The following is a 25,324-nucleotide window of genomic DNA, read 5'->3' on the forward strand; positions in this document are numbered from 1 at the left end:
ACCATTAAAGGTAGTAATACACTAAGGACCCATGATAATACCATGATGTAAAAGAAATGAAGAGGCAGTTTAAGAACTGACACCATTAGCAAAGTCATTTTAAGAATAATAGGTCTCTCAGAGGGGAAGAGAGTGAGGGAAAAAACAAAGAACTTATTCGAGGAAATAACGGGAAAATTTCCTGTCCCTGGGGAGGGAATTAAATACACCAGCCCATGAAGCTAAAAGTATACCTGCCAGCTAATAATGTTATATCTTGCAAACTCCCTTTCAGATATGTGGGAGAAATAAAGACCTTCTTCAACAAACAAAAGCTGAAGGAGTTTGCAAATGCTATACTTCCCCAGCAAGAAATGTTGAAAGAAGTGCAATGGAATACCATCTTACTTCCACTAGAATAGATCATAAAAAACAAACAAACAAAAAAAAATAATGCTGTTAAGAATATGGAATAAAAGTCACCCTCATACATGGTGGTGGGAATGTAGATTGGTCCAGCCCCTACGAAAATAGATCTACTTTATGATCTAGCAATTATATTTCTAGTTATACACCTGAAGAATACAAGAACACAATTTGAAGGGATATGTGCATTTCTGTGTTTATTGAAGTACTATTTAGTCAAGTTATGGAACTTACTTAAGAGCCCAGCAGCAGAGAGTGGATTAAGAAGATTGGTACATATACATGATGAAATACTACCCAGATTTAAAACAAAAAAGATAGACTCTTTCTATTTGAGATAATATGAATGGAACTGGAAGGGAAAAATGCTAAGTGAAATAAGTCACAAGGAGAAATACTGGATGATTTCACTCATATGCAGGGAGATCAAGAACTCTATAGGAAAATATGGTTGTAGAATAGATCAAATCAGTAACATTAAAGAGAGTAATACAAAGGAACTGATGAAACTAAAACAAAATAAGCCCAAATACTATGACTATAGAATTGAGGCTAGTGAAGGGAGAGCTATGATAGGGACAGAACAAAAGCTGGAGGAGGCTCAGTTGTCTGTGGTCAAGGACTGTGGGTGTTTTGATGGTGGGTATGATGTAGTTACTTACATAGGAGAAATTAGGAACCCACTCCCCTGTATATGTTACTGCAATTTAAAAAAAGTGCCTCTTGCTTATTCACTTATCATTGCTACATGGCGGTCAACAAGCCAAACTAATAGAGTTCCCAGTTGATGGTTGTTTTATTCCATTTTACTTTGACCACAGATACCTTAGTTACAGGTCTTAGAGAGCTAGAGAAGTGGTAGATATGACAACTGGGCATTGAGAACAAGGTGTCTGGATTCAAATCCTATCTTGATTTTTTTTTTTTTTTTTACTACATGAGAAATGTTTGTGTTCTTGGGTATGGTTCTTATATCCTCTAGGACTTAGGTTCTTCATCTCTAAAGTGGCACCATGGAGAGTATACAATAAAATGATATAGCAGAGTCATTTAAAATAGCACATGGCAAAAAATAAGAGCACAGGATGTATAAAATACTTTTTTTTGCAATTGCTCTGAATCTGCATTTGGCTTTTTTTTTTTTTTTTTACTATAACTTCATCATAGTTGCAGCAACAGGAACCAATGATATATCTCTCAGCAAGTTATCAAATGATACTTATAAAAGTGAATAGAAATTGCTTTATTGATGTGATTTTAAACTCGTCTATCTTCTGGTGATAAAACAATTTTTAATTTAGTGACTCAATATGGTTGTTTAAATCAAAATCATGTTCATAATCAATTAGGATATGACATGTTTTAATTTAAAGTACTGAAAGATAGAGGTCAAATATATAATTTAGAGCATTTGTTTACTTAGATTTCTGATTTCTGATTATGGTAATGAATGATAGTGAGTTGTCTGAAAGCAAAACAAGTGACTAAGTTTTTTTCTGTAATTTCTCTACTTTTTATTTCCCCCCTTAATTTATTTTTTTAATTTTTTTAAAAAAATATTTATTTATATATTCATATGAGAACTGGGGTACATGCTAGAGGTGGGGGTTGAGAGGATTCACCAGAGCCAGAGTAGGGACCAGAACAGGCCTATTGACTAAAATACACTGCTGAGGGGAGCAGCGGGTGAGTCAGGAGAGGTCTGCTGTGCCATGTGGGTAGCTCCTTGCCCAGGATTTATCTCATGCTGCAGTGGCTGTGGATAGCTTCATAGGTTGTGTCTTAACCCCTTATGCCACCAGGGAGGCCCTAATTTACCTTTTAAAAGATATTGATCATGACACTTTTTCTTCAGTGCCTGGACTTTGCAGTTCTTTATAGTACTGGACCATAGAAATTAAAAAATACAGAACGAGACCTATAAAACACTAAATTTGTTTAATACCATTTCTGAGGTCTAGTATGTGATGGGGGAAAAAGAAAATAGAATCCTTGGCACCACTGAGAGAAAACTGAAACCAGTGGCAAGGAGAAGGAAATCCCAAAGTCTACAGGCTTCTGCACATATTTATAACAATACATCTACATTAGACAAAGCCTATCCAATTTTTTATGACTTAATTGCTTCTCTCTCTTTGCATTTGTAACACTAATCTACTGTCTGTCTTTCAACATACATCCCAGAGAAAGGAAATACAAAATAAAGCACATTATTCAGTAGGATTTCATTGTGCACTGAGGGTAAAAAGCAGACATGTATAAATGGAAACACATTTGAAAGCCTTCCCCACTGAAATCTGGCGGGAGGTAAAGCACTTCATTAGGATTTGTAACATCTACAGTGAACTGTTTCCGCACAAAGTGCTACATTTGCGAATAAGGAACAAAATTGACTGTCAAGGAGATGTAAGACCATAGCAGATTCCATCCATTTTGTACAAAGTACTCCATGAAAAACCATATCTCTGTACCTCCAAGATTTAGATTTCATAAACTGTTGGTGGAGCTTCACCATTGAATCTTCATTTGCTTCTGAAATAAGGCCTCTTTGTAATGACACTGTGTGAAGGGCACAGCTAAATTCCAGAAGTCAAGGGATGTTTTATTGATATACTCAGAGAATTACTGGCAAAATGTAATACACATTCCCTAATTTTAAATGGAGATAGTGACATATACTAATGTTATAATGATTGTAATTATATGTCACTTGGCAAAATGCATAAAGATAATGTCAAAGTGGCTTTTTGGAATTCAGGGTCAGATACCTACAAAGTAAAGTCTCTGATCTTCTGCTCACGATGACTTACATTATTGACAACCTATTAGCATATAATAAGTATGTTTGCTTGCTTGAGTAACCAACACATGACTTTACAAGAACCTTTTAAAATTGATCTCACAATCCAGAATTAAATGTCCCACTACCATCCCTTCCTCCAAACCCCCACCATTCTCACTATCCACTGATATTTTTGTTTTTTTCTGGATAAGAATCAAAACCTTCAGGAATTTACCTGGTTTTCATTATATTGATAAATACTACTTATGTAATTTAATATTCCTCCTGTAAAGAAGCTATGGATTTAATTTCTTGCAGTGTCCAGGGAGAAGTAAAGATTGGTTCTAAATGAACTTATTTCCCCACCTGACCTCCCATCAAGGGGAATCTGAGACTTGACATGTATTTTTAGGCCTTGGGTTTTAAGAAATCTGGATATAATAACCATACTTTGGTGTGTATTGGCTCTCCTATCCTGCAGGTAGAAGATAATTTTGTTATTTTAATTTTCACGATATCCCTGTTTTTTTTTTTAATTATCAACTTCTGAAGGATTTTTTTTTCTCCATTTTTATTATGATTTCAGCTGTGTTGACAGTGTGAGATCCTCAAGGTCAGGGAATATGTCTGAGTCTCCCAAAATGATACAGTGTCTGCAGGATAAATGTGTTGAATTTTATTTAGGTGACTATTAAAATAGAAGTGATTTTGAAGAAAAGGTATAGTTATACTTTTTAACTGTGTTAAGTTAAAGTGGTTCAAATTTTGAATAGCTTGGAATAAATTATTTGAGAGAACCTCATAGCACTATTATTGTTTCTAGATAGTATTTCAGCATGGGTCCTGTTTTAAGTTGTCTTAGTGTGATTTTTGAAATGTCCTTGAAGATAAAAATCACCCTGGATGCTTGTCAAACATACAGATTCTACACAATCATAATATATAACAGAGAAATTGGGTAATTTTAGATTTAGCACATAGGAGCAACTGTTGAATAGTGCTTAAAGAGAAATACTGAAATGTACAATAAAAGAAACTGATGTGAAAGCATCTAGGAATTGAGGAAGAAATAAAAGTCACTGTGCAAAGCAAGGGTCATATCTCTGGAAATTTTCATTAAATAGAGAAGTTGTTCCACCAGAGAAGAGAAGGGTTCCACCAGAAGCAGATGGAGTGTCATCCTGGGAAAACCATATTGATTGAAGGTTCCTTTCCTTTCTGGATCATTGTGAATCACCCCTAAAATCTATAGTAGGAATATTTGATAAGATGGAGAGAGAAGGTAATCGGGAATGCAGAAATTACAGATGCTTCAATATCTCCTTTCCTGAATGTACATAACCATAACCCCATCAGGACATCTGGAACACAAGAAACCAAGTTCTTGGCAAGTACATAATTTAAGTATTAGAGTGTCACCAGCAGTAGCTGTCTTAAACATTAAGGGGGCTCACTATTAATAAAACTAATCTCATTCATTTTTTTCTCTTCCATATTTAATGAACTATACACTCTTTTTTCCTTTTTTCACTTATCTCTTGGTATGTCTCAGTCTTTCCTGAGTCTAAGAGAAGTAACAGTATATTATATTTGCACATGAATTCATTTCTGAGCCAATAATCTGCTATCATCATTGATATACATTAGAGTACTTCATCCCTTTTGCAATGTTTACTGATGACTATTAATTTAATAAAGCACACGATGAGGCACTGAGAAGAAAATAAAGGACTACAGCACAGGGCTGACAACAGGAGGGGCAGCTCCTATTCTGCTTAGTGCCTAGTAGATTAGGCAAAGAAATAGACAAGCAATTACTACAGCGTCTGAAAAGTACCACTGATGGGATAGCATCGGAAGTTATAGAACCATAAAAGAAACAACAAACTCAGTTATGGAAAGTGCTTTGTTGGTTATCACTGCATAAAACATAGCAGATTAAAACAACAGAGCTTCTGTGGTTCAGAAATCTATACAATGTCTCATTGTTCCTTTGCTTAGAATTTCACCCAAACTGCGATTAAGAAGTAAGCTAGGTTTGTAATCATTTCAGGGCTCAACAAGGGAGGCCTCACAACCAAGTTCAATCACATAATTATTTCCAAGAGTTAGTTCCTTGCAGGCTGTTGGTCTACGATCCTCATAACCTTGCTGGCTAATATCATGGGTAGAGACCTGCCTCAGCCCCTTCCGGTGTGAGTCTAATTATAGGTTAACTCACATTTCAGATGATGTCCATTTGAGCCAGCAAGCTAGAGGCCATGAGAGAAATAATGAGACTGTAGTCAGAATTTTTGTGATCTGATATTACAAGTTACAGCCATTCACTTTTGTCCATATTTTATTGTCTGTAATAATAAATGCATTATTTATTACTGTAATTTTTGGAGATATCATTGGTTTACAAAACTATATATGATTTAGAGAACTCGGTTCACACCTCTTCAGATGTTTGTTACCACATCACACCCACCACCAAGTTACCCATAATCTTCTAACTCCAATTGTTCCCCACCCCATACCCTCCCTTTCTGGTAACCTCAGTTTTGCCACCATATTTCTTTGTTTTAGATTAATTTATTTATGCACACAAGAACTGGGGTACAGAGGTGGTGGGTGAGAAGATTCACCAGAGACAGAGTGGGGAGCAGAACAGGCAGACTGATGGAATACACTGCTGAGGGGAGCAGTGGGTGAGTCAGGAGAGGTCTCCTGTGCCATGTGGGTAACTCCCTGGACCGGGGATTGAGCTCATGTTGCAGCAGCTGCGGATAGCTTCATAGGTTGCATCTTAACCCCCTGTGCCACCAGGGAGGCCCCTGCTGCCATATTTCTAGAGTTTGTTTGCTTTAGTTTGTTCCTTTGTTTTGTTCCCATATGTTTCTTGTATAAATGAAATGATTCATTATTATCTTTACCCTTGTGACTTATTTCATTTAGCATAGTCCCCTCCAGTTCTATCCATGTTGTCACAAGTGGCAAGAGTTTATATGTTTAACAGATTAGGAATATTTCATTGTATGTGTATATACACACAAAAAATAATCAATGAATTAAAGTGTTAGAGTAAGATATAAAGCCTGAAACCATGAAATACATAGAAAAAAATAATAAGAGAAACTCTTCCAAACATGAGCTACAGGGATATCTTTGGGGACTTGATTCCAATGACAAGTGAAACAAAAGCAAAAATAAATACAAGGGACTACACTCTTGTGTCTAAATATTGGGGAAATATATAAGATTTAAAATCTAAACTTATCAGGTTTGGGGGTGTGATTTGGAAATTTGTTGTGTTTTTTTTGTTGTTTGTTTTTTCACCCACTGCATGTCAAAACTCATTATTATATTATGCATTATGAAATCAATTGTATGAATTGAGACTGGGCTGCAGAAGATAGAAATTCTAAAGTAAATTGTTCAGCATAAAAAAAATAGGTCAGGGATATAAAGTCTTACATAGAAAGTAAAAGCCATATAGATGAAACCTTGCCTAAAGCAAAATAAGAAAATTGACCTAAGGCAAGAGGAAATTTAGAATTGAGCTCTAATATTTTTTGTAATATTCAAAATCCCCATGAGTCTCCATATATTTATTTTTTTAATATTTATTTATTTATGCATACAAGAACTGGGGTATAGGCCAAAGGTGTGGAGGGGGTGAGAGGATTCACTAGAGACAGAATGGGGAACAGAACAGGCAGATTTACTGAAATACACTGCTGAGGAGAACAGCAGGTGAGTCCGGAGAGGTCTGCTGTGCCATCTGGGTAGCTCCTTGGCCGGGGATCGAACTGGTGCTGCAGTGGCTGCGGCTAGCTTCCTAGGTTGCATCTTAACCCCTTGCACCATCAGGGAGGCCCTCCATATATTTAATTAGAATTTTCTATACATGACCATTTATGTTAGTGGTACATGGAAAGAATTAAGGAAAAATGTGTGTGATGTGAGTGGTACTAAGAGAAGTCAGCATCACAGAAATCAAGAGCAGGACTTGGGTCTGGACAAGGAGGTTCACTGCTGAGGGAACAGCTCAGGTCAGACCTAAGACCCAAGCAGGGGGCTTCAGTGTCCTAAGCATGAGATCAGAAACTATTTTAGTTAGTTCCACTCTGCTTGGGATGGCGCTAGGTGACCGTACCCTTTCAAAGATTTGGTAGATTAAAAAATGGGGCTTAAATTCTAAGATGAAAGTAAAAGCATAATCTGATACGAAATTCCAGCACACTGAGGAAAGGGTGTGGTGGACTCATTTGACAGGCTTAGGAGAAGCCACTGCCATTATGATGGGAGTTCACCACTGACCCTCTTGGACTTGGGAAGAGTTTTGTGTCTTAATAAAATCATCTCTCTATATGCTCCACCACACCAGTCTTACATTTGTGTCAGAAAATTTTGAACCATCCAGATAACACTTTAAAAAAATCTTCAGGTTTTACCAACACTGATGACAACCATTCTGGATTCTGAACCTTCTACTTATCTGGGCTACCTTCAATCTGAAATTTTTTGCAGTCACTATTTTTTTTTTTAACCAGAATCTCTTTATTATACATTTTTTATTTTTACAGAAATTCAGTTACGTGCAGCTCTATAACCAGCCCAGGCAGGGTAGGTTCATTATCAGTTCAGGCAGCTTCAAAGAGAACCCTGTAGCCCTTGGCATCATCCCCACAGGTTAGGGGAAATGAGCCAGCAGGGAGACAGCAACATGAAGCCCCCTGTGAATCCCTGTATGCTCTTTCCTCTTGTAAATCTTCTCTGCCACTCTTCAGTGTTCTCCACCACATTGTCCTCTGCCTCACCGTGTCCTCTGTGATGCTGCCCCTATATGCTCAGTCTCTCAGCTCAGGTGTGCCCACCGACGCACACCCATACCATGCTCCAGGTGTTCACCATCAGGCATGCGTACCCCAAGCCCACACTCCCAAGCACTTCCTGCATTCAAGGACACATATGATAGCCACAGAGGCCAATTGTGCAAAAGCTTGAGCATCTTCATTTACCCTACAATATTCTCTTGAAAATCATGTGTAATTCTTTTAAAATGCCCTTTATGTATTTAGACTGTTCCATGGATATTTTAGGAAACATTTTATTTAAAATTAAAAAAAAATATGACTTATAACTGCAATATGGTTTATTCTACTTCACATTTTTTTTGTGGTTCAGTTCTTAATAAGTGTTCTTTTAGAGAGACTTGAATTTTAAGATTTTTTTATTATGAAAAAATATTTCTGTTAAAGTCAGAACTTGGGAATATTAGCTCTTGCCTCTTGGCTGAAGCAATAATTGGTGAAATGAACTCATATATCTTTTGTGTGGTTTCAAGATACTAAAGGAAACCAGTAGAGGACAAGTGTATAATGAAATCAGAATTGGCTGTGTTTCTTTCTGGATCTTTATCCTGCTGAGGGAATGTAGTTAGTTGCTCTATACAACAGGGACATAAAAGAGTCTCACATACAAATGAAATTTCAAATAATGTTTTTTGGATTAGCAGTTAAGCAATCATAAACATTTATCAAATTGTAAGAGAAAAAAAGACTAAAAAACAAATGTACAATAGTACTAATTTCAGTGCAAGGATAGCAACAATGTATAGACAGTGAACATAGAAACATTTGAACCTCCCATAAAGGGAAGGATAAGAATAACAATGAATTAACTTTACTAGTGAGGGCATTATGTAAATGTGCGGTAAGTTTTCTTTGGAAGACTTATAATTAGATACAGATTATAAGATACAGTCAATAATCACACCAGGCTAGCATCTGGGAACTGAGGCCAATAATCATAACATGGTTGTATTCGTTTTCTATTGCATGTGTTTGTGTATCACAAACTGAAATGTTTAATACAACAACCATCTATTATTTCACAGCTTCTTTAGGTCAGAAGTTCATGTAAGATGAGCTGAATCTTCTGCTCACATATCCCCAGGCTGACATCAGGTGGTAGCTAGGATTCTGTTCCTTTTGGTGGTTAGGATTCTCTTCCAAGCTCAAGTGGTTATTGGCAGAATTCAGTTAATTGCTCCTATAGATCAGATGCTCCCATTTTCTTTCCAGCTGTCAGCTAGGAGAATGCTCAGCTCCTACAGTTAGCCTTTAAATTCTAGCCATGTGGCCTCCTTCATAAGCTGTTCACTATGTGGTTGTTTCCTTTCTTCTTTTGGGTCAAGAGAGAGTGCCTCTAAAAACTCACCTGATTAGGTTAGCTCGAGCAAGATAATCTCCTTCAAAGTCACCCGGAATTTATACAATCACTGGGCACAGTCAGAAGGCTATGGTGGATTCTCTTACCCACCCGCGCTTCTGACTATGCCCAGTGCTTGTATAAATAAAATAAATGTTTAAAAAAAAAAACAAAGTCACTTAGAGACATTAACTATGTGTCAATAGTCCTTTACCTTTGCCATGACTAGGTTACTTCATCATAAGAGCAGTATTTCATCATATCCATGACTTCTGCCCATACTCAAAGGAAGGGGCTGAAATGAAATGTATAGATTAGGAAGCAGGAATATTGGGAACCTATCACAATTCTGCTTGTCACAGCCTGCTCTCTATTTCCAGTGATTAACATACTTCCTACCTGCAAAATACATTTAAGAGCTCCTCTCCCTTTCCAGCAAAATCCTGTGTCTCAACCCAACACATATATTGGTGCAAATCAGAATCTCATAATCTAAAGTTAAATCCTATCTCATCTTCAACTCAAAGTTCCAAAACCAAATCTAAATATTAGCAGTTCAAAGTCCAAAATCTTATTGTTATCTAAATCAGAAGCAGTTGAGTTAGCTTCTTGGTGCACAATTTCTCCATCTGTCTGCTTTCACCTGCTCCCATCCACAGGCCCTCAAACAAAACGGAAATTTGTTTCATCTTCAAACTTTACCCCCCACCCAGCTTCACTGAGGTGCTGCTGACAAATAAATTGTGTATATTTCAAGTGTACATTGTGATATACAGTATACATTTTTGAAAGTATTACCACAATCAAGTTAATTAACACATTCCTCATCTCACAGTTACCTTTTTGTGCTAATTCATTAAGGACACTTAAGATTTACTCTCAGCAAATTTCAAGTTTATAATATGGTGCTATTAACTACAGTTTTGATGCTATAATTAGATTTCCAGAACTTATTCACTTATAACTAAGTTTTTACCCTTTGACCAGTATCTACTCATTTATTCCCCCTACTCCTAGAATGTGGCAATGGCCATTCTACTACCCAAAGTTTCTGTGACTTTGGGTATTTGGGTGTTTGTTTTTTTCTCTTTTAGATTATACACATAGATGAGATCATACAGAATTCATCTTTGACTTATTTTACTTAGTATAATGTCCTCCAGTTTCATGAATGGTGTCACAAAAATGCAGCATTTCTTTTCTTTTATGGCTGAATATGTAATTATATATATAACACTCCAATATATATAGTATATATTTATTATATATTATGTTTACTTAATAGTTTAGAGACAAATACATAGAAATAAGCCCCTGGTGTGAGTCAGTCTTATGCAAATGTTCTTTGGAACTATAATCATGTATTTCCACCCTTCTCTCCCACCTAAGTACATTCTGTAACCCCAGGGAAAATTTGAGGGACACAGACATAAGTCCCCTGAAGCCCCAAAACTATCTTTTTGATTGTGAGCTAAAGGCCAACAAAGATAATCACTTTCAGGTGGATAATGATGAAAATGAGCACCAATAATCTTTAAGAAATGTCATTTCTTAGGGGCTGGTCCAAAGGACGAACAGCACATTGTTGAAGCAAAGGCAATGGATTTTGGAGGGTGTCCAATTAAAGTGACTCTTGAAACTTTGAAAATGTCTGTGCATCCAATGGTTTTTCTTGGTGTCTTTGAAATAATCCCACTTTGATCTTAAAGTTGAAGTGCGGTCCATGTTAGTAGATAGCACTTAGTAGCCGTGGAGAAAGATGCAGAATCTGAAGGTCAAGAGAAAGAGGATACAAAACTCCTAAATATTTTTGAGAAGCATTTTGCCCCTGGGAGTGGTCACAAGATTCCACAGAAAAAAGTAAAACTTGGTGCTGATAAAGATGATGATGATGATGATGACGATGATAGTGATGATAAAGGCATGATGATTTTAATGACAAGGAAACTGGAGAAAAAACACCAATATCAAATCTTTATGAGGGGCCTCCCTGGTGGCACAAGGGGTTAAGCACCTCACTACAAAGCAATCCGAAGCCTCTGCAGCATGAGTTCGATTCCCAGCCAGCCAGGGAGCCATCCACATGGTGCAGCAGACCTCTCCTGACTCACCCACTGCTCCCCTCAGCAATGTATTTCACTCAATCTGCCTGTTCTGCTCCCCACTTTGTGTCTGGTGAATCCTCTCACCCCTTGCATCTCTGGCCTGTACCCCAGTTCTTGTATGCATAAATAAATAAATCTTTAAAAAAAAAAAGAAATCATCATGAGATACACCAGGCAAAATGCACAAAAGCTGAACCAGAATGGGAAAGACTCAGAACTAGCAGTGCCTAAATCATTATATTTCATTTCTGTAACAGTATCTGGTATCTGGATGTCCTTTTTTATACAGTAGTTGAGAATTTCCCTACCATCTCTGATAAATGTTGTGTAGTTTCCATTGCCAAGAATGTGTTATCCAAATGCCTGTTTTATTTTTAAAGATGGAACCCCACCCTTGCTTTAAGTATGTATGGAATGTTATGTTATGATGGGGCATAGTAATAGAGTGAAAATAATGAGTGAAAATAATGAGGAGACAAAAATATATGTGTGAAATAAATTTAGTAATTTAACAAAGGACAAAAAAAGGAAATACAATAGTATTTATTGTTGAAGGGACAGCATAACTGGTAATCACTAATGCCAGTTTTCTGATAACTGTACCTGATACCCAAGATATGCTTATTGAAGGGATTTGGAAACATTTGGGTAACTCTTCCTACCTGACAGGGGATATTTGATCTAGGCAGAGATAACCAAATCAAAGTAAGACAATAATAGTGTATTTTCCAGAATTTTGAACAAATAGAGCTTGAATTTCCTTGAGGGTCTAGGTAGCCTTCCAGAACAGAAGTAGACTAAGACTCAGGCCAATGCAGTTGATATCTGTTACTATAGAATTTACCAGCAAGGATGGTGTTTTATCTTTTTTAAATGGTTGGAAAAAAAAGTGAAAAAAAGAATAGAATTTCATGAAAATTCTATTATGCCCATATTACGTGAAGTACATAGAAGTTTCATTGGAGCACAGTAGCGCTCATTCATTTGTGAATGGAGTATGGTGACTTTCACACTGTAATGGCAGCGCTGATTATTCGAACAAAGACTGTATGGTTTGCAAAGCCTAAATGGTTATTTGGTTCTTTATGGAAAACTAATTTGCTAACTTCAGTTCTATTCCAGAGTAAGGGGCTATAAAGTATTTAAAGCTGTCCTAGTTTGATCCCTTTTTAAGTCTTGTTTGGCCAACCATTCCTTTGATGACATAAACTTATTTCAGTGTCTTGCTATTAAGGTTCCTGTTTTGTTTGAGCTAGCAGAGTTGGCTCTCCTTGCTTGCCATCATAAGAACATTAACTAATATAATTATCTAATAACTTAGTCCAAGAAATCCATTAGCTTTGCATAATTATATAGCTAGATTGAACGTTTCAAGTGATTTTACCAGTGAATTGGTGAAAACAAAAACAAGAAAATATTCACTTTTTAAAATACCCAACATAGTGAAATAATTGCTGCAGTTGATCTTAAATGGATAGCTAAGAATATTTGTGGGATTTATATTATATCAATAGGTTACTGTAAAATTATTATTGCCATTTAAAAAAATCGATTACTTTGGGGATCAGGATTTAAATGGAAAGATGATGATTCCTATGTGAATTCTCTCAGGACCACATGGGGGAACAATAGGTGGACATGCTATGCTAGGGCAAAACTGCCTTTTCAGTTTTGCTTGATTTTGAGCATGAACCTTAGTAACTCTCAGATCATCTGACTTAAGAGTGTTTTTTCTTATCTTTTTTTTCTTTTTTTCTTTCTTTTTTTTTTTAAAGATTCATTTATTTAAACAAGAGCTGGGAGGTCCAGGAGGGTGAGAGGATTCATGAGAGAGAGGGCAGCAGAACAGGCAGATGGACTGAAAACACTGCTGAGGGGAACAGCAGGTGAGACAGGAGAGGTCTGCCGTGCCATGTGGGTATCTTCCTGGCTGGCCAGGAATCAAACACGAGCTGCAGAGGCTGCAGACAGCTCCACAGCACTGCACTCAACCCACTGTGCCACCGGGAGGCCCTCTTTTTTTTTTTTCTTATGATTTCACTTTTCTGCAGCTAACTAATGGTTACATTTGGCTTGTCCATACCCACCCTGATGGGCATATTCCTGCCAAACCCCAGCTCCTTTTCTCTTGCTCCCTGCTTCTTGCTCTCCACAGGAAATCATTTTGCTTCTCTCTCTCTCTTTTTTTTTTAAGATTTGTTTATTTATTTATATAAGCACTGGGTACAGTCAGAAGTGCGGGAGGGTGAGAGGATTCACCAGAAACAGAGTGGGCAACAGAACAGGCGGACTGATGAAATACACTGCTGAGGGGAGCAACGGGTGGCAGGAGAGGTTTATGTGCCATGTGGTCCCTCGCCGGCAGCCGGGGATTGAACCGGAGCTGCAGAGGCTGTGGGCAACTTCACAGCCCAGCGCTCAACCGCTGCGCCACCAGGGGAGGCCCATTTTGCTTCTCTTTTTTAAAGATTTATTTTTATTTATTTATGCATATAAGAACTGGGGTGTAGGCCAGAGGTACGGGGGGAGGGGTTCACCAAGGACAGAGTGGGGAGCAGAACAGGCGGATCTACTGAAATATACTGCTAAGGGGAACAGCGGGCAAGACAGGTAAAGTCTGCTGGTCCATGTTTGGTAGTGCCCTGGCCAGGGATTGAACTCATGCTGCAATGGCTGGCTATAACTTCATAGCACTGAGACTAACACCTGTGCACCAGGGAGGTCCTCATTATGCCTCTTGCTTAGTTTGTTAAAGTGTAATTTAAGGGCAAAATTTTTTCACGTATCACTCTTTCTGATAACATCTGTTAAGAGTTTTATCCATTTGATTATTTCCTTTCTCCTGGCAAATCAACCTCTTCTTGATTTTCTCAATCTAAATAGCCTGAACTATGCAATAAGCCATATGCTAATACTGGGGATCCAAAGCTTATTGTCCCTTCTCCTTCCACTTCCTGTTTATATTCTTTTATTCAATTTTGTTTTTTGTTAATTAATTGATTCTTAATTCAGGTAATATTTGGATACCCCCATCAGCTATTGCCACTATAGTGTGCCCACCACCAAATCACCCATATTCCACCACCATTGGCTTCCTTCTTTGCTCTCACTCCTTCCTGACCCCTCCCCACTGTGGAAGCTTCAGTTCTATAGTTAGCCTTTGAGGATTACTTCTTAAGCTTGTACTTACCTGATGAAGGCAATGAAGGGAAAACACAAAACATGTTTCCCAACCATGTTTCTCTACCAGTTGAGTTCATGAGAAATACAAAGCATCACTAACAATTCATGGGATCATGAAAGTGTTTTAGGTAAAAAATAAGAAAAGAGTTAACGTAAGTCTTAGAGAAAGTTGTATATGTATTTACATAGATTTATCCCCTTATTATTATGAACCCAAGACCCCAAGGTATAAATTGAATTGTTTCCATGGAGAGTGCAATTGTGTAACATAATTACTTATTTCCACTTCTCACCACTGTAAGTGAACCCAACCCACCTGGGTTGTAGCAAAAAACAGGGAATGTGATTAAAAATACCAAGCTGTCAAGATTCTTTCTATTAAAGAATGCTTCATCCAATACCACAAATGCCAGTGGTTGACTTTTTCCAGTTCATGATGTTTTTCTTTTACAGTAATGCTAAACAATTTAATAACAAATATTGTCATGGAATACAAATGATGTAACTTATTACATGGCCAATATGACCAGGAGAAGCAATGAATAATACAAAGATTCTGAAATCTAATGATTGGAATTTACATAGAAAGAATTTTATACCCAACCTTAACATTTTTTTTTCCATCTACCCAATCTAATTCCACAGCTAGAATCCTGCTAGGGGTTGTGTAAGTTTACTTCGAATTATATTAGATCCATTCTTCCTTCTTAAGTTCTTTAAATATAAAGAACTAGACCTTTCCTTTCCATTGTCTCTTGCTAATGGAGGTTTGTATTGATGTTTATTTTTGGTAGAGGCATAATTTGATTAGATTAATTTTATACATGTCCATTCATTTGATAAATACTATGAGACTATTTTTTTTTTCATTTTTCAAGATTACCCTCAGTCTCAGAACTTTTGTTTTATTGAATGGGATATGAAATGTTGGAACAGAAGGGATTTCCCAGATCATTATTGGTGAGTTTTCAGAGGCTCCATATCAACCAATTTCATCACAGGATTGCATTCCCCTCTAGGAAATTATGACCAGTGGGTCACAAAATAATTGTTTTTAGATTCTCAACTTTTTTTTATACTAGTAAAACCAAATTATTAACCATATTTCTCAGCTTTATGTCTAAAGCTGACCTGGTCCTCAGTTTATTACCTTGCCTCTTACTTCCCTAAAGTAAGCAAGAGTTATTGAAGTCGATTTAGAACTTCTTATCTTCCAACATAGTATCCTGCTTTTAAGTTCTATTAATATATTTAGTCAGCACATTCTATCGTATATTTGAATGAATCAAGAACATTATTGATTATGAAGTGTACCAAGATGTATATTCAACTAAGAAGAAGAAAAAAAAACAAACTATGACATACTATTGATTGTAAAGTACATTCCAATTCCAGAGATGTTAAATTATTTAAAATGTGCATTTTTAAATTGATGAAATATGCATAGGATTGGCACTGTGGCACACTGGACATAGAGAAATGTTTTAGATTGTCACTTATCTTGAAAAGCTTGTGTACCTTTACTCTTATGAGTCAGAGTTCTCTCTCCATGGAGGAAATGTTGAAAATTGATAAATTGTATCTTACTGCACAAAGACTGCTAATGTTTGATTATCTGTTTGCATTATATATGAGTTTTATGAGCTTTTTGATCAAGTTCTCCAGACCATTCAGAACAATTTTGATCTATTTGCTAAATACAATAGTCATAAGTCACATTTGTATAACATTATTATATACAAAGAATGATGTGACTTCATATGTAAGCAAATAGTGATAATCATTTATCAAATATAATTAGGAAAGTTAATATTCTACTGTAAATTTTAAAACCATTCTAGTTCCATGCATATATACCACTGAGGACTTTGGTGTTTTTGTTTGTTTGTTTTTTAGATTTTTTCAGTTTATTTATGTGTACAAGAACTAGGGCACAGGCCAGAGTTGTGTGTGTGTGTGGGGGGGGGGGGGTTGAGAGGACTCACCAGAGACAGAGTTGGGAACAGAACAGGCAGATAGACTGAAACACACTGCTGAGGGGAGCAGCAGGCAAGTCAGGAGAGGTCTGCTGCACCATGTAGGTAGCTCCCTGGCCAGGGGTTGAACCCGTGCTACACTGGCTGCAGACAGCTTCACAGGTTGCATCTCAACCCCTTACACCACCAGGGAGGCCCCAGTGAGGACTCTGACTCATATATATTACTTAAGGATAATAGATGGACAAGTATGTATCAGAGTTAGCTGATTATAAGTTATGACTGTTGGACTAGTGACTTAGAATTTGGTTTTGAAAAGATGGAAATTATTTCACATGGTGGAAGAAATCTTCAGCATACACTGCCCTGTGCTAACACTGACTGCATTTCTAGTTGGAAAGACAATATTGATATAGATGTAATGATTAACTTCTATTCATGAGTGAAAAAAGAATTAGAAATTCCTATTTCTTCTACCTCTCTCCTCACTTTCATAGATACATACACAGAAAATAAACTATGACTTTATATTGTACAATTCAATTGAAATTGGATTGGTCACAGACTGGTTGTGTTTATATTAATCCTTTTCTTGGTACTGATAAGTACATGAATCCTTTTTGATTACTACTATTTGTGACAATCCTGGGCTAAAGTAGAAAATTTCCTGAGAAGGAAAAAATGGATACCCATGAGTGAAGTCATGAAATCAAAGGAGCAGATTAGCAGAGGCTAAGATATCCTTTATAGAGTCTCCTTCATTTACCTGAGCCCAAGGTGAAACTAAGTTTTAAAACTGGTTTAGAACAAGAAGTTACTATGGAACAAAAATAAACTAAATAATATCAATTTTTGTTCCATGTGAGCAAGTCATAACTAGGAAGAGTTTGAATCAATTTATAATTTAAATCTGAATATAGAATATCTTAAACTAAAGCTAGGATTTCTTTTGTACCTGCTCTTCATAATCTGTATGTTTGTTCTCTCACTGTTATCCAGAGCATGTAAGTACAGTCAAGAAAGGGGTTCATTTGTTTTTCTGTATTTGCTTATAAATAATAGTTGAACAAAATGGTTTTAGCTCTATTGAAATGATTACCAGATGTTAACAAAAGTGAATGTGTGTGATGAAACAGTTGTTAGAGTTGATTAACTTGGGGTCTGATTACTAATAAAATTCATCAAGTCAAATTTTATCAAATTATGATGTTTAAAAACTATAGGAACTTTAACATGGCATGTGGGCTTTCCCCCGAGATATGTTGTTGCAGTTATTTAGACTTTAGCTATAGAGTGTTTTTTATTAAATGTTATTAAAATGCAAATCTGTTTTCACTCTTGGGCATTACATAAAGCAATGGATGTTGTGTTTTGATCTTTGATGGTAAATTTTACTTAATGCTCTTACTTTTTCTTGCTGCCAGGGTATTTAGGTCACTATACCTATGAGCCTATTCCTGAGTCTGTATTAACTCAGAGAAAAGTAATACAATTGACTGTCAGCTAGAAACCGAGTCTCAGGGCAGACTTAAGGAATATCAACCAACAGTACATAAGGAGATAAGATATATATCAGTTCTTTCTTTTATCACTCAACATAGTTTTCCTTGTTAGAGAATATTATATAGGTACGTATTATACATAGGTATGTATGTAACCTGAAGACTGTCATTTTCACTTAACTGTCTTGTATATAAGGCAATCAAATTCAAAGCCCCTGAAAGTAGTTGCATGAACAGAAAACTTATATATGTGCAAAAAACACTATGTAATTTGTTTCTGGATAAGGTTGCTTAGAGTACATTTCTAAGACCCAAACTGAATGTAGACGCTTAAAAAATATCCTCATTCTAGATGATTGCATCTATAAGGAAATGTGTTATTCTTATCCTGAGATTGTTATTGGCTCTGCTGAAATTTTTAAACATTTCTAATTCTGAGTTTATAGTGTTAGTATGCAGTATTTTTATAATAAGCCACCTCAAAATGAGTCAAAGTTTAAATAACAAAATGAACTATATTCCCTTACTCAGTACTTTTAAAATATTACTACTAAATTATATCTGTAAGCAAAGTAAATGCCTGCTCTGATGATCAAAGGTGTAGTTTAAAGCTTCTGCTACTAGTAAAGAATGCCTGGAACACTGTGCTTTATTTTAGAAAATGCAGATACAATTTGTGTTTTACTCCAAGTCATATTAGATATTATTTAGTATAAAATCAATATGTTGGTTGTTATTATGTTCTCGAGAAGAATTGGTCAATGTACACAGTCATGCATAGTCATTGCTTTGCATCAAGTTCTCCTAGGATGCCACTAAAAAACCAAACCAGGACCACGGACTGAGACTCTGTGTCTTAGGTACTCAGTCATAGAGTTATAGCAAAAATTAATATTTATGATGAAAATATCTAGATCTAAAAGGCCTGATAATTTTGTTAACTCTTTCCAGGTGCTATTGTGATAAGTAAAAATGAATTGAGTCATACATACATGTACTTTAGTAACATCTGAAGTCACACTGCATTCTAGTATATAATGTGGATGAAGACAGAAAAGGGATCTGAAACAGTCCTTGCAAACAATTTGTCTCTACAACTATTTGGCATATCACCAAATTTCATTTGTTTCTGGGAAAACAACTCAAATAGAGTCTTCTTGAGGGTGAATCATGAGTGTCATTTTTATATGTGGAACATGCAGAATGAGCCACCCTATATAATCTATGTTTTTATTCTACCATTGGCAAAAATACACTGAGATGGGAATGCTACTTTCTGCCCAGAGAGAAATAATTCAAGTATCTCTATATCAGCTGTTGGCCTATGAGAATGTTCACTAATTCTTTAGTATCTCTAGCCCTTCATTTTCTGAAGGGTAGACAGATATTGAAAATATTGAAACAAATTCACATCAATTCAAAATTTATGCATTGAACTTCTATTTATAACAATATGGCAGATTAGACATTTTGAACAAATGTTCCAGTATTAGATGCCTAGATGTTAGATCAAGGAAAACAAGTTTTTAAATGCATTACCAAAATGTTTTCTCAACAAATTTTCTGTATTTTTAATCATTTTGATCTTGAAATCAAATTATGCATCTTGACTTGATACTATATCACAAGTCAGTGAAACCTTATTTTTAAGTCATCTTGCTCTCTTCTTTAGAATGTGCACTTTATATTGATAAGCCTTAGTAAATGTTTATATTGATAAGCTTAGTAAATGTTTCTTTTGCTGTCTTTGTTGCTCTGAGACCAGTCAATAGAATTTTCAATTCAGAGTCAATCTTTTCTGATCTATTTTTGTTTTGTTCTGTTTTTGGTTTTTTTTTATTTTTTAAAAATATTTATTTATTTATACATAGAGGAACCAGGGCACAGGCCAGATGTGCGGGAGGGTGAGAGGATTCACCAGAGACAGAGTGGGGAACAGAACAGGCAGACTGACCAAAGTACACTGCTGAGGGGAGCAGTGGGTGGGTCAAGAGAGGTCTGCTGCACCATATCGGTTGCTCCCTGGCTGGCCGGGGATTGAACTCATGCTGCAGAGGCTGAAAATTGCTTCATAGTGCGGTGCTTAACCCCTTGCACCACCAGGGAGGCCCTGTGGTTTTTATTTCTATTTCTTCACTTTCAAAATTCTGCATTGTTCACTCATTAGGATCATCTCTTCCCATAAATTCCTGAAGATATTATAATAGTTGGTTCAACTTCAGTGTTTCCTAATTTAAACATCTGGGTGAAAAAAAAACCTTGCACTCTTTTATTAACTGCTTTCATCCTTGGTGATGAGACACATTTTTCTGCTCCACCATGTACTTAGTAAATTTTTATTTTATGTTGGCCATTTGAGTGATACATTGTAAAATGTCTGGATTATATCTTTTGCTCTGAGGGGTATTAAGGTCTCTTCTGACTGTTGGTGAATTTACCCGGGGGCCTTCTGGCCCTCTTGGATTTAATTCTTTATTGGAGCAAGTGTACAATGTTTGAGCCTCAGCCCTAGTAATAGCCACTATCTAGGATGTGCCTCCACTAGTAGGTGTACCTTTATTTGGGGGTTTAATCTGAATGCACTTGGTAAGGGCTCTCCCCTTTTGCTGGGCCAGAACTCCAGTAGCCCCCAGTGAGACATAACCTCTGGTACCACAAGTTCTGAAATAGACGTTATCAGTAGACTCTGCCTGCACTTGAAAAACACAGCTTTCAATAATTATGGTAAATCTCCATGTAAATTCAATATGCCATCATGCATTGCTCAGTTTTTTTTTCCCCCTGGAATGCTATTATTCTAGTGAAAAGGATATCTAATTTCTAGCTCAGCAAGGTGGGTGCTCTTTAACTCAGCTCAGAAAAGCATCCCCATAGAGGAGGTTAAGATGATGCACATGGGGCTCACCTATTTTTTTTTTTCTTCTTGAAAGAATCAGTCCTAAACTGCCTGTGGGTCATTGTCTAAAAGCAGGTGCTTCAAATATTTTGTTCATTACTAAAGTTGTGTTTTTGTTTTTGTTTTTTTTCCTGGAAAAACAAATCTGATACCAGCTACTATGTCATGACTGGAAGAATAACAATTCAATTTTTTTTAAATCTAAAATTATATATTGGTTGCATCAAGTGATATTCTGTATACTTTTGCTCAGTAAAACTCTCAGAATCACCACGATGTTTCAGCAAATAACCTCCATCCATAATAACATATGAGTGTGTGTTTTTCATTAAAGTAGTTACATTATTTCTCATTACTATTGTTTCCTAATGTTTTTCAATAGTATATTTTTAATCTGACTCCTATAAAAAGAGACTTAAGAATAGAATCATAGCTAAATTGTTTACATTTGGAGTCCTAATTGTGCTATAAATTTAGTTCATCACAAATGAAATTTCTCCTATAAGAAAACATTTTTTGATAGTTTCAGTTGCAGTACATCAAAAAATCTTTACTGCCTCAGGCATTGAAAAATGTGACTAGTTGCGAAAGGTCGTGTAGTTTTCTTCATTAAGACCATGAAATCAAATTGGATCTAAATAGTTGGTTCCTCACTTGAAAATGATCAATCTAAGGTGATGTTTATAAGATCACATTAAAGGGCCTCTAGATCACTTATTTCCAAGAAATGCATTGATTTTTGAGTATGTGACAATTTTTTTTTATTTTTTTAAGATTTTATTTTATTTTATTTATTTATGCAAGCACTGGGTACAGTCAGAAGTGCGGGAGGGTGAGAGAATTCACCAGAGCGGGGAGCAGAAAAGGCAGACTGGCAAAGAAGTACTGCTGAGGGGAGTAGCGGGTGGCAGGAGAGGTCTGCACGCCATGTGGGACCCTCACCCTGCAGCCGGGGATCGAACTGGCGCTGCAGAGGCTTCAGGCAACTTGGCAGCCCAGCGCTCAACCGCTGCGCCACCAGGGGAAGCCCGTATGTGACAAATTTTATTGGTTTGAATAAAATAGATGTATGTAAGATACAAATATAGACACTTTGTTGGCATTCAAAAACATAGGTTTTAATTGATGATTTTTGATGATAAAACAAAACAAAACCATTCAGATAAAACCAAACCATTATTCCCGTTTACATTTAATATTCACTCTGCATCAGCAATGCAATACATAGGGATTTCATGTCTTCAGAAATGAAATGTACTAAATCGAGTTCAGGTAACATGCTGGTTATTGGAAACATGTCATCTATTAAATTTATGCTAGTTTATGAAACCAAATAGATTTAAATCCAGGTATATCCATCAGGGCTTAATCCCAGAGCCGTTAGCAGACATATTTTTCAAAAGTTATTGTAAGAAACTGGCTTAAACAGTGTGGAAACTGGCCAGGTAAGCCTGAAGCCCATAGGCAGAGGAGAAAGGAAGGGCAGGCTAGATCTTCCAAATATAGGGTGAAACTGCCTGCCACAGCAGACGTGGTTCTTTTTCAGGGAAGCCTCAGCTCTGCCCTTAATGTCTTTCAGCTGAGTGACTAATTGCCACGATTATCTAGGATAATCTTCCTTATTGAAGTCAACTGACTAAGGACTTTAATAATATCTATGCACTGCCTTTATAGTAATATCTTAGAAAGTTTTGATTAAGAAAACTGGGGAATGTAACTGCTACGGTCTTAATTTGTTCCCTCCAAACTCAAAAGTTGAAAACAAATCTCCCCCATAAGGGGGAGGCAAATGAGTCACGTGGCAAAACCCTCAGGAACATCATTTGTGCACCTATAAAAGCAGGTGAGAACGCAGCTCTCTTGCTTCCTTCTGCCTGTGAAGTGATGGCGGGAGGCCTGCATCCCAGAAGCGGGCCCTTGCCTGACCGCGCTGCCATCCTGATCTCAGAACTCCAGACTCTCAAACTGTGAGACATTTTCTGATGTTTGTAAGCTGCTCACTCTGATGTTTTGTTATAGCAGTCCGAAGACTAAGACGCTAGCCTGGTTATGCTGGGGGGAGTTCTATCCTCCCTTTAGGACAGCCTGCTGTGTAAATTTGAGAGTTGCCTTGGCAGCCTCACAACCCTATACAGTAGTTCCTTACACTAAATCTTTTAGCATATATACCGCTGACTCTGTTTCTCTTGTTGTATCCTGATTTAAACATATTTTACTGCCTAAAAACGGGAGGCTGCTTAAACAACACCTGAAAATGTTTAAGTGATTTTGGAATTGGCCAATTGGCAGAGGCTGAAGGGTTTTTGAAGAGCAAGACAGAAAAAGCCTAGAGTGCCTTGAACAAATTGTTAAAGAAATATGGATGTTACAGACTTCTGGCAAAGGCTTAGAAGTAAATAAGGAACATGCTACTGGAAACTGGAAAAAAGAATATGTTAAATAGTGACAGAAGGCTTAGTTCAACTGTATTCTACAGATGTGTGGGAATCATAACTTGTAAGCCATGAATATAAATATTTAGTTAACGAGATTGCCAAGTAAAGTATTAATGGTGCGGCCTGGGCGTCTTCTTGGTGCTTACAATTAAATGCAAAAGGGAAGATAAAAATGGAGGGAAGAACAAGAAGGAACTTGGCAAAAAGGAACTAGGTCATGATTTGGGGCATTCTCAGCCTATCCAGGAGGCATAAAATGCTATAATTATGAGAATAACTGGCAGAAATGTGGGCTTTTAAGAGAAAGCCAAGAGCATGACTGGACAACCTTTTACTCATGCTTTGGAAGGGTAAAATAGAGTATTCAGTGCACACTGAGAACTCTTTAAAAAATTATGAATGTGACTCTTTCTGATTGCTGCTTTTATTAAATACCAAAAAAAAGTAAATTTTTCCTTTTTTCCTGTGACTGCAGCAAAAGTATGTGCATATATATTAGCTTCATTTGTGCTAGCCAACAATGTTTTTTTCCCCCTGCTTTCTATTTTTAAATTGAGGTAGCATGGGTTTTCAACACTGTGTATCATCACTCCCTTCAGGTGTGTGTTATCACACCACATCCATCACCAAAGAATCGAAAATCCCCCACCATAGTCCATTGTGCCTCCTCACTTTGTTTTCCCTTTCTCCCTTCCACTCTGGCTACCTCATTTCTACAGTCAGATTTCTAGAGTTAATGATTTGGTTTTATCGGACACTGTCTTTTATGTCTCTGTATTCCACATATTAATATCACCATCCAGTATCGTTCTACCTCCTGACTTATTTCCTTAACACTTGGATTCCTTCAATCAGTTTACTTATTCAGAATTACAGAAATAGGTTGGGGCTATACATAAAAGTTTTATGGAGGAGGTTCTTGTCAATATGAAATCAATCCCGTACCTACACAGGTGACAATATTCTTGAAAAAGTGATATCAGAGGAAACAGTCTTTTGAACTGAAGGAGCTAGAGAATGATGTAGCAAAGGGCAACATGATGTGATGGCAGAAATGGACGTCGGATTGATGTGGAATCTCAAGGCAAAGAATGTGGGCAGTGGCTAGAATTTGAAAGGCGAGGACGCATAATCTCATCTGTAGCTTTCAAAACAAACCAGGTGACACTTATTTTTAATCCTTTAGATAGTTTGGATTTGTGACCTTCAGAAGCATAAGGTACTGACTATTTTAAGTAGCTGTTGGTGATAACTGTTATTGCAGAAATAGGAGATATATAAAAAAGGAAATGTATGTGTGTATGTGTATAGATGTGCATATATATACATGTTCATACATCTATATCAAGAATCTTTAACTTGGGGCCTCCCTGGTGGCGCAAGCGGTTGAGTGCCGCACTGTAAAGCTGTCCGCAGCCTCTGCAGCACGCGTTCGATCCCAGCCGGCTGGCCAGAATCCCACATGGCTGGGCAGACCTTTCCTGTCTCATCAGCTTCTCCCTTCAGCAGTTCATTTCATCAGCGTGCCTGTTCTGCTCCCCGCTCTGTCTCTGGTGAATCCTCTCACCCTCCCATATATCTAGCATACACTCCCGTTCTTATATAAAAATAAATCTTTTAAAAAAATAATCTTTAACTTGTTATTCTGTAGGTTTTCTCTTGTGTCTGTTGAGATGATCATATAGTCGATGTATTACATAAATTTATTTTCCAGATATGTTGTTATTTCAGGTACTTATTTTCCACCTTGAATTCCTAGAATACCTCTTGTATAATAAGTCTTTTACATGTAGCTGCATTCACTGTTTTAGTATTTAAGGATTTGTGTCCATAATCATAAGA

This window comes from Talpa europaea, assembly GCF_964194135.1.
Source record: "Talpa europaea genome assembly, chromosome: 7".
Taxonomy (NCBI): Eukaryota; Metazoa; Chordata; class Mammalia; order Eulipotyphla; family Talpidae; genus Talpa; species Talpa europaea.